Below are 10690 nucleotides of genomic sequence, written 5' to 3' on the forward strand. Positions count from 1 at the left end.
AAGAGAATACGTTAATTTTAGCTAGAATAGCGGCAGTGCCAATCTGGGCTAACTTTACATAAGTTACATTTTATTATGTCATAAGTAACCGAATTGATTTCCAAACGAATATGAGCATATGCCCTTGGTAGCTAACATTACCTAATTTCGCGCCAAACAGGAAAACAAGAAATGTTCGCTAACTTTCCAAATTTCACAGGAAACTAACATAGGGCTAACGTTAACTTTGCTAACGTTAACTTTGCTTAGTAACAGTAAAATTTATTCAAATAAGTTATATAGTTAGCTAGCGTTCGGAGCATTCATAACATTACTGGCGAACGTTAGCTAACTTCTCACATCTTAGTTAGCCTACATGAGCTAATTCACACTAAACTAGATAAACTGGACATTCACCAACCTGACAAACGTAAATCAAACTCTATACTGATTTTATAAAACTGAATTACACAATACATGGTGCTTGTGACACTTTACTAACCTGGAAAACAGTCACAAAAATGAAGAGTCAGTTAGCAAATTACCAAATTGCAGGTATTCCTCCATGCCTGGAAAGACAGCCTACTTGCCTATAAACCAGTGGAGGCTGGTGACTTCCAGAATTGAGGAGGCCATTTTTTTCCGCTTGCTCACTTCACTCGCGATGGAATGTTCCCTGTTCTCTTATCTGTCTTTGTGCTGGCCAAAGGCATACTATTTGGAGTGTAAGCTACAGTCAGAAAGTTCTGGCTGATGAAATTCATTGTGCAGAGCTTAGCCTTGTGCCTTCCTGAAGAAATGACATTGCTGTAAGTCTATGAGCCTGCCTGATAATTAAGCTGAGAAATGACATTTGGATGTAATATAAATGCCAAGTGAACATGTGTAAAAGGCAGGAATTTTAATTATGTAGTTAAAAACAATTTTGTTTAGCTTACATTTTTCATTCTTCTACAGCTTCAACATGTAATCACCAATTTAATCAAGTTTAGCATATAAAAAAGATAAGATAACACTTTCTTTATCATATGTAGTTTTATTCAATATATTTAATATAAAATATGTAAAAATATGCTTCCAGTTGGCTTTATCTAACGTTAACGTTATCCACTAGAGGGCAGCACTCTATTCGTATTTAGAGTGAATTTCCTCACAGAGCAACAATTCAGTAATTTGATATGGAAGATTATTAAATTGACTTGTAATAAAACGAAATGGACTACATTAAAAATAAAACTGTTCAATAAATCCCAAATGGTGTCTAACATGACCTATTGAATGTCATTCTCACTCCCTAGTATCTGGAATCTGCATATCTCCAGCCCAAGATCTCAAATTGCGCTAGAATCTCGCCGACTTCCGAGGTAGTTTTAAGCAAAAGTGTTTGGCCAAATGAGCCACTATGGCGAGTGTTTGTTTGACTGAAGTGACTAGCGAATTCTCAAAATGGCTTCTGTGTTGAATAGGAAAGGAACGGATAGTTGATTCCAAATGAACCAGTAGCATGTGATTGGACGAACAAAATGTCAATCTTTCAGCCCTGGACACAATGCATGGTGAGGCCAGGCCTCCGTTGCCCACCCATTTTCAGTGATCTGGCCAATCACATATTGGCATGAAAAAAAATGCATTACATTGACTTCTATGAAAAGCTAATTTCCTAGGGGAGGCCTGGCCTCCCTTAATACAAACTGATAGGGAAATCTGGCCTGTTGCTTTACAATTGCAATATTGGGTTTTAGCCATGGGAAAATTTAGATTTATGAACAAAACTAAAATAATATGAATATAAAAAATAAAAAATATGTTTTTTGTTAAAATAAATAAATAAAATAAATATATTTATTGTTTTTTTTTAATCTCTCTCTTCTCTCAAATTATTGGGGAGGCCAGGCCTCCTCCACCTCTATGGAGGAGCCTCCACTGCTATAAACCCTCTCCACAGCACATTCATCATATTTCTCTTCCTTAATTGATGAAAACAGAAACAATTCTAGGCACCTGTTTAACACTGTTGCCAGATTAACAAAGAATTATAATGATCCCTGTGTCTCAATATCATTTGGTAGCAATGATTTCTTGAATTTCTTTGATGACAAAATGATAAAAATCAGGAGCAAGATTCAAAGTTCTTCTGCCACCCCTCCAATACGGTCTGTCTTTCCATCCACTCAACACATAGATGCAGAATCTTCGGAAGGACCGATGGCCTGTCTGAACTCTTACTCCAATACTCAAAATCTTCTACTTGTCTTCTAGACCCTATCCCAACAAAGCTTTTGAAGGAGCTACTACCAGTGATTGGAACACCACTCCTATATATTGTCAATGCTTCTTTAACATCTGGACACATACCACAGACTCTTAAACTTACAGTCATCAAACCCCTTTTTAAGAAGCCAAACTTAGATGTGAATGACTTGACAAACCTCCCATTCCTGTCTAAAGTTCAAGAAAAGGTCATTTAAAAACAACTTTGTTCATTTCTGCACCCCAGTCATATATTGGAAGTTTTTAAATCTGGTTTTAGACCCTTCCACAGCACTGAAACAGCCCTGGTCAAAGTACTCAATGACCTACTCCTCGCTTCCGAATGGCTACATCTCTGTACTTGTGCTTCTAGATTTAAGTGCAGCATTTGACACAGTTGATCACCTCATCCTGTTGGATATACTTAAAAATAGTGTAGGCCTTTGGGGACAGGTTCTCTCTTGGTTTAGATCATGCCTATCAGACCGATATCAATTTGTGCATTTTAACAATAACTTCTCAATCCAGGGTTAGATACAGAGTACCACAAGGATCTGTGCTTGGGCCCTTGCTTTTCTCTATATATATGCTTCCCCTGGAACAAGTTTTTTGCAAACATGGCATTAAGTTCCACTGCTATGCTGACGACACACAGTTGTATCTATCAGTCAAACCTGAAATGGTCCAGCTGTCAAAAATGGATCTTGTCTTAAAGAAATGGATGAGAGACAGAGATAATGGTAGTGGGGCCCAAGTAGTCCCTAAGATGTAAATTATCTGACGATATGACCAACATTGAAATCACTTCAAGTGCTGTTATCAAAGATCTTTGTGTTGCTTTTGATCCAGATCTTGCATTTGATACACTTGCTTTTTACCACTTGAGGAATATTTCCAAAATTTGGAAGATACTGTCCCTAAATGATGCAGAAAAGCTAGTCCATGCTTTTGTTACCTCAAGATTAGATTACAGCAATGCTCTTTTGTCTGGATGTGCAAATTCCTCTATGAAAGGAATGCAGCTAATTCAAAATGCAGCAGCTTGAATTCTTACTAGAACAGGGAGATTTGAGCACATCAGCCCAGCCTGTTACATTTCAAATAGATTACAAGATATTTCTGATTTTAAAGCCTTACATGGGCTTGCCCCTCTGTACACAAACAATTTACTTCATCTTTATACTCCCTCACGAATGCTCTGTTCGCAGGGTGCAGGCCTCCTTGTTATTCCACGAATAACTACAAGTACCAGAGGTGGTGTGGTATTATTGCATGTCAGTACATAATACAATTGATTGACATGTATTTGACCAATAGGAAGCCCTATGTATTATGGACCAATAGGAACCAGTGTTGGGATATGTGGAAAGAAAAAGGGTTAGGAGAGTTGCTAAGCTAATAAAGACGGCATATTTAGTTAACAGTGTCTCACGCGAATATATGTTTTTAGCAAACACGACAGGTGGCAGAGCCTTTTCTTACCATGCTCCTTTCCTGTGGAACAAATGACTTGCTCATGTTCGGGGTGCAGACACTATCACCTTATTTAAAGCTAGGCTAAAAACGTATCTCTTTAGTCTGTCCTATAGTTGAGGGGCAGGAGTGGGTGGCTGGTGGTGACTGTCTCAAGCCTGCCCTCATGGCTGTGTTGGCTACTGTCTCCGTTTCCCTTAGGTATGCTGCTATAGCCTTATTCTGCCGGGGTTTCTCCTTATCGCACACGGGCACCTCTCTCTCTCTCCTGCTGTGATTGACCAATTACCATCTGAACCCCCTAACAATGTTACTTTCCTCTTCTCCCCGCTCTGGGCACCTGCCTGGAGCTCTAGCCCAACTGTTCCTGAGCACCCCCTCCTGGCCCAGAGCTCCAGCCCAAGACCAGCTGTGCATGTCCCTCCTGCCAAGCTAATTCCAATGTAGCCCCAAGCCTGTCCCCTTGCCTGACAGTGCCACCCATTGGTGTTCCTGCCATCCTTCCGTCTAATTTCTGCTTCAACTTTTTAATTGTACATTTATGTACTTTTATGAATGTTTTTCTTTTTAAAACCATTCTTTCAACAAAAAGAAAGAATGGTTGTCAACCAGCAGCACATGGGTTCCCCTACTGAGACAGGTTCTTCTGAAGGTTTCTTCCCGTTACACGCCCTTGGCGTACTCTTGGGGAATTGAAGTTTCTCTGTAAAGCTGCTTTGTGACAATGCTAATAAAAATTGATTGATTGATTGATAATCCATACTCGCGGACGTTTCAAGATTTAAACACGGATGTTCGGAGATTATTGTCTCGTCTTGTCTCATCTCGTATCGTCTTGGCTGTTTGGTGTATACTGGGCTTAAGACTAAACGCAGTTATTTTCCAAAAAACACGGCGGCACCAAATAAGTCTTTACAACGCCGGCTTCATGTCCTCATTGTGAGAATTTATTTGTTTATGCTGACGTCCAGATGCTCAGGGGGCATATCACGAAACAGAATTACTGAATTGGGTTCACAGGTAGGGTTGCCACCCGTCCTGGATTCTACGGCACTGTCCCGTATTTTTGTTGTCTGTCCTGGAAAAAATTATGACACGAAATGTCCCGGAATCTAAGTATTTTCGAGTGTTGCATACATTAGTATTGCTTAATGAAATGTAGACAGCGTATCCAGTGTTCGTTCCTAAATGTACTGTAACAAATGGAGCAGAGACGTTATTAACCTTCACGAATTACACTCTTTATTTTTGCAATAAAAGAGGAATTGGCACCAACACAAGGTAGTTGTGCACCACATTCCTTCAGGCTCACGCACCCTCGAGAGCGCCAAGTCCCAGAACACACAAATATTTTATGTAAAGAACGCATTTATTGGTTAGACTCTACTCTATGTCAACGCGTTGCGACGACCATTGTATTTGGCGACAAAAGTGAAAGCTTTGAAGCGATCTATCAGCGGATGTGATTTTAAGAGAGAGAAAGAGATAAAAATTTTAGTGAATTTTGAAGTAGTCCTCCAAGCCTAATGAAACAAATCAAACGATGGGTGGCGAAACGGACGAGGAGGATGATGGGCAAAGGCAAATTAAAAATCCAATTCCTCAAAAAAAGACTCAAACGCTCTGTATCGTATAATAAGGATTGGGACAAACACATGCTGTTTGGTAGCTGGTTGAAAGAATCCCCAAGCGATCAGTATTCAGCACTGTGTTCAATTTGTCCATCAACAATTCTTGTGAAATATGAAGCCGTCACGCCAACAGTGAGAAGCATAAACGTTTGTTTATTTAACATGAGAATGTTTATGGGTGCTTGTGTAACATTTCCCACCCGAAAATGACACATGAATGCCAGTGATCTGGGCTAGGAAGGGATATTTGCTAACGTTACCTTGTTTTGCACGGTTTGAAAGGTGAGCTAACTTGAGTGACTTTTCACGTTACACACGGAGTCTGGTCGCATCTTAAAATCCATCGAGATTTGAGTGGAACTGGAGGAAAACTAAAACAAGGGAAGCTAAATTTTTTAGAGGCGAAGTGGATTCAAAAAATTTGTGTTAAAACTCCAGCCCGTCTCCTGGTGAATAGACTTTAGATACATTAGCGATCTAGCACTTTTACTTTCTGACATTTAAGTTAGCTTGGTAAAATGCGTAAACCATCCATTTTCTGTGGCTTTCTGCATCACCCAAAGCACATGTTAATGCTCTGTTGTATAAACAGAATTCGATGCACTGTAGAATGCCAAGATTGTTTCGTCAGCTCATTTAGCTAGCCAAGTTATCCACGTTAGCTAAATTAGCTACTTAGGCTACATGGTAGAATTAACTCTAACTTACCTGCCTACCGTAACAATTGAAAATAAATGGTAGAAAATAACTTGTAGCACTCCGACTACCTCACGTGACCCTGAAACCCATCAACACTAGAGGGAACGTGGACTTGGAGTGATGTGGAGAACTATAACCACAGTCCCTGGTTTTTGGTGGTGAGATCCTGGCATCTCCAGTTTCAGGAAGAACGTCTGCACTTTGTCGCCATCTCGTGGCGTATCCTTGTCGCGGTCTTTGGTTTGACCAGATGACGTTATATTTCTGCGACCGTGTGAAGTGTACTATTAGAGTAATGTGGTTTTACCTTAATGTTAGCATATCGTGATCAGTACAAGCCTCAAATGGACATCATGGGTGTCCTATGCTGCCTGCTAGAATCGGAATACATATAATTTGTAACACGTCTTTGAAAACATGGAAATAATATCGTAAACAATGACGTATTCACCACTGGAACCGCATTAGCTGACATTGACTGATGAACGAAATGGACAGAGCATGTAGCTAGCTTGCTTCTAACAATTCAGACGGTACCTGCGATACACAAGAGTCATCTAGCGTTGTTGTATTCGTTGTATATTTAGATATATTGAACAGAATTAAATTGTCCAATGCAGACAATTGAATGAAGATAAAGTTTAAGAATATATATAAACAGCAGCTGCAAAACACAGTGCAAACGGTCGGTATCCACTGATTTGGGGGCAGTTTGGCAGTTTCCACACTAATGGGTAAGATTATTGTTGTTATTATTATTACTACTACTATTTATATATTTGTATTATTATAGTAGTAGTACGCCTATAGTAGTATTAATGGGCTATTATAGTGACTGGTCAGTATCAAGGGCTAGGCCTACTTCAACCGAGGGAAGGCAAGTGTGATGTAGAAGTCGAATTCTGGAAGAGCTGTTGCACGCAAAAAAAAAAAAAAAAGATCAGCGGTCCTTGGAATTATTTTAGAACTTACATGTGAAAGGGTTAATATACCAACTCCTCACCGTGTACATTTCTCCCATTGACAAAATTTAAGTTTACAATTTGAACCACTAGGCGTCAGTACTAAACAAATAGCATTGCATAATTCTTATGAACATATAAACACAACAACAGCAACAAAAATATAAATGAATAACTATATATTGTTATTTGTAACAATATTAGCAGGGTTGATATGCACAGGTATTAAAGGAGACTGGGCTTGGGACTGGGGCAGTTGGAATAACCAGGGCAGGAGGGAAGGTGACAACTGGCACACACACAGCCTATCTCCCGACAGTCGGGTGCTGCCAAAACTGCTGGGTCTCCTGAAGCTTCTCAGGACTGGTGTTAAGTACTGGTATTGTTCTGATTTTGCCAAGGACTTCACAGACTTCTTCAGAAGCACATCTGTAGCCTACCTGGGAGAAAATATACACACTTCCACATGCTGATCACCTGGAGATATCAAAGTAACATTAGTTAGGACAAAAGTAACCAAGAGACCCGTACTAATTATACTGTGTGCCTGGTTTTATATGTGCAATGATATAAGGTATGGCATTACAGTCATTATTGTACTAAACAAAGAAAAAACAAAACAATAAGTCTATGTATTTACTGTACATTCATATAATTTAAGGTAACATGGGTGTAAATATTGTATAATATAATTATTGTGGAAACAGCTCTATTATTTAAGTACTTAGCTGGGCAACTACATAATATGGGCAAGTTAACAACAACAACAATGATAATGTATTAATGGTAAATAAAGGAACATATACCAAAATAAGATGTCTGAATGACAGTAAGTTAGCCCTATGACAATAAACAATTGGCATTGGCGCTACTTATTGCTTTTAGTGAAATAAGAGTAACAATTGTCTAAGCCTTCATGACACAGTGAATCAAACGTAGATACAAAGACTGGCAATACTATTAAAGATGACATTTTAAACCCTAATGTGATAGAATGTTAATGTAGCTGGCTACGACGTTGCGAAACAGACATGCCGAGACATGATCCCGTTTACCTGTAATTTTCCCACATAAAAAAACTAACAATTGGAACATTCAAAATAATAATGCATTGCAGTAACTGATTAAACTACAGGCAATTTTACTGAAAATGTTGTGGGAATACCTCAACAACATCAGTATCATTCAAGGACCCGTTAGTAGTAAAATAATTATTTAGATAGACTTACCGAAACGTGCGTCGGCGCCCATGGAAATTATTTGCGTTTCGTATAGTTAAGGAATCCGCACTGAAAAGACGTCATTCGTTTAGCTCGGAGCAGCACCACGATATCAACGTGTGGCCAAGAATATATTACACCCGTAGTGTTAAGAAGTGCCGTTGAGAATGAATGGGAAAAGTTAAGGGAAGTTAACTATCCCCATCCTTGCCAGGGCCGCGGGTCTGAATCCAAATTCTTTGAAAAAGAAAGTGTGTTTTAGTTTTTTTTTCCCTTTTTCTCCCAATTTGGTAGCCGATCTGATACAATTAGATTTAGTATTAGATACACCGCCCACACCCCGTCCCTCAGCAGCCCGAAGGAGAGTGACACGCCTTCTTCAAGCCGTCTTGTCTCATGCCTGTGACCGTGATTCCGAGGCGCCCGAGGTGCTTTATTGTGCTGCACTCTACTAAACCGGCCAAGTCCCTCCCTCTGAAGCAGCGAGCCAATTATGCCGCTCCATGTGAGCCGGCAAAACTTTGGCAGGACCGGGAATCATATTAATTAAATTCCTTTTATGTACTTTAAGCAGCAGCTTTCAGTAGAAAGAGAAGAAACAGGTAATACCAACAAAAAAAAAGGATAAAAAAATATAAAGTGACCCAGAGTTAAAGGAGGAATACCTAAGAAAATCAAAGATGGAAGAGGAGAGTAGAGGATGGAAAGCTAAAAAACTATCAGTGATTTGAATGAAAGGGAAAAGAGGAATAAGAGAAGGGAGTGGAAATGTAGAGAGCAAGAGTCAAGAGACCGTAAGCAAAGGACCCAGAACACCCAGAAACTCCCACAGAGAGTCCATTGGCTCAGACTATACAGAAGCCAACTGACAGAAATAGGCAGTCTATAGCAGGGGACAGGGAAAGAAAGAAAACAAGAGCAACATACTCGAGAGAGATTTGAAAAAGAACCGTCAAGCGAAAAGAAAAGATAGGAAGAAACTGAAAAAGTTGGCGAAGAGAGCAAACTAGAAGTAAAAAAAAAACAAGAATCAACAAAAAAAAAAAGCAGATACTACAGGGAAGCAAACTCAAAAACCCCTCCATCAAGAAAACCCTGCTCTTCCACAACTCTTATTCAAGAATTTAATAAACAAGTAAAAAATAAGTTAAAAAAAAAACAAAAAAATGAGGCTAAATGCACCAATTAAGCTCATGGACCCATTATGTTCACTACCATGTTTAAAAAATAATATTCTGCTACTTGACTTCTCTACCAATGTATACACTTGTTATTTACATGGCACTTTTCATTCTGAGTGAATGAAATGTGTGTTTGTTAAAGGTACAAAAGGTAAGATTTTTGTGTTAAAACAATATTACGCAACCATGAATCCCTTCTTATCATTGTAAAAGATACTCTGGTCAAACTGATGGAGCCATCATCGCTGGGTCGTGCAAGCAGGACGAGGGAGATCCACCAGCTGTCTGCTGAAGTCATGGACTTCATAGACAAGGAGCATATCGTCTACTTCCTGATAAAGCTGACTGAATATTTTCGAAGATTTTGAAGCCCAGAAATGGATGGATTTGTTTTCAGTTCCTGGGGTGTTTTCTGAAGTTTATGCTTAAATATTGCAGTTCTGTAGTTTTCATTTCACTGTTCACTGTTGTTGATAATATTTACAGAAGGATAAAATGTACTGCAAAATTGTTATTTGCCACCACTGTCAGATCTGTGTCACCACTGTCAGGTCTCAGTCACCACCATCAGATAGAACTTTCTTTGTTTTAAATTAATACGTTACAATCTGTTCCTCCAGTGCAGTTGATGTATTAAAGTAATTGTCTCTTTAAAATAAAAAATGTATGTTTTTATTTGATATATGTAATGCTAATGATTAAGGTTGCATGATGTAAGGGTTTAAAGGAGAAATAGTATAAAAAATTAACATGAGTGAATATTCGACATTTAACAGCATATACATATGTGTACCAGTGGTGTAGACACAATAAGCTGTAAATCTATATAAGACTAAATAAATAGGAATAATTAGATTTTATTGCGTATGACTGGTTGCACCGAAATATTACTTGATTGCTGAGACCTTGTTCTATAAATATCTATGCTTAGATTTCTTAACATTCATTTTTTTAAACAAGTTAAAACTTTTTCATCGAATCAGTGACTGATAAACTGTCTGCATAAAAAACATATCCAGGCATAAGACAAAACTGGCAGTCAGAGGGATGCCGGTTCGATCCCACCCTGGGTGTGTCGAAGTGTCCCTGAGCAAGACACCTAACCCCTAAATCAGTGATGCCAAGCTAGCAATTTTGTTGGTAGATTTAGCAACAGACTACCCTGGCAACTTTTTTTTTTTCAAAAAGTACCTAGCAACAAATTTAGCTACTTAAAAAATTTTTTTTGGGACTTAGCAACTTTTGAAAAGTCACTCAAACACTAAAATGCACGCATTTTCCCTTGAAAAATGCTG

The 10690-nt window shown here is 38.8% G+C and overlaps 1 long non-coding RNA gene across 1 annotated transcript; it reads left to right on the forward strand.

The window, feature by feature from the left end:
- The first annotated feature begins 6312 nt into the window (after window positions 1–6312).
- Window positions 6313–10250, forward strand: LOC133122964 (uncharacterized). The gene is made up of 2 exons (XR_009708161.1): window positions 6313–6766; window positions 9609–10250. It is a non-coding gene; the product is annotated as an uncharacterized LOC133122964 (long non-coding RNA).
- Window positions 10251–10690: the final 440 nt, after the last annotated feature.

This window comes from Conger conger, chromosome 2 (genome assembly GCF_963514075.1).
Source record: "Conger conger chromosome 2, fConCon1.1, whole genome shotgun sequence".
Lineage (NCBI taxonomy): Eukaryota > Metazoa > Chordata > Actinopteri > Anguilliformes > Congridae > Conger > Conger conger.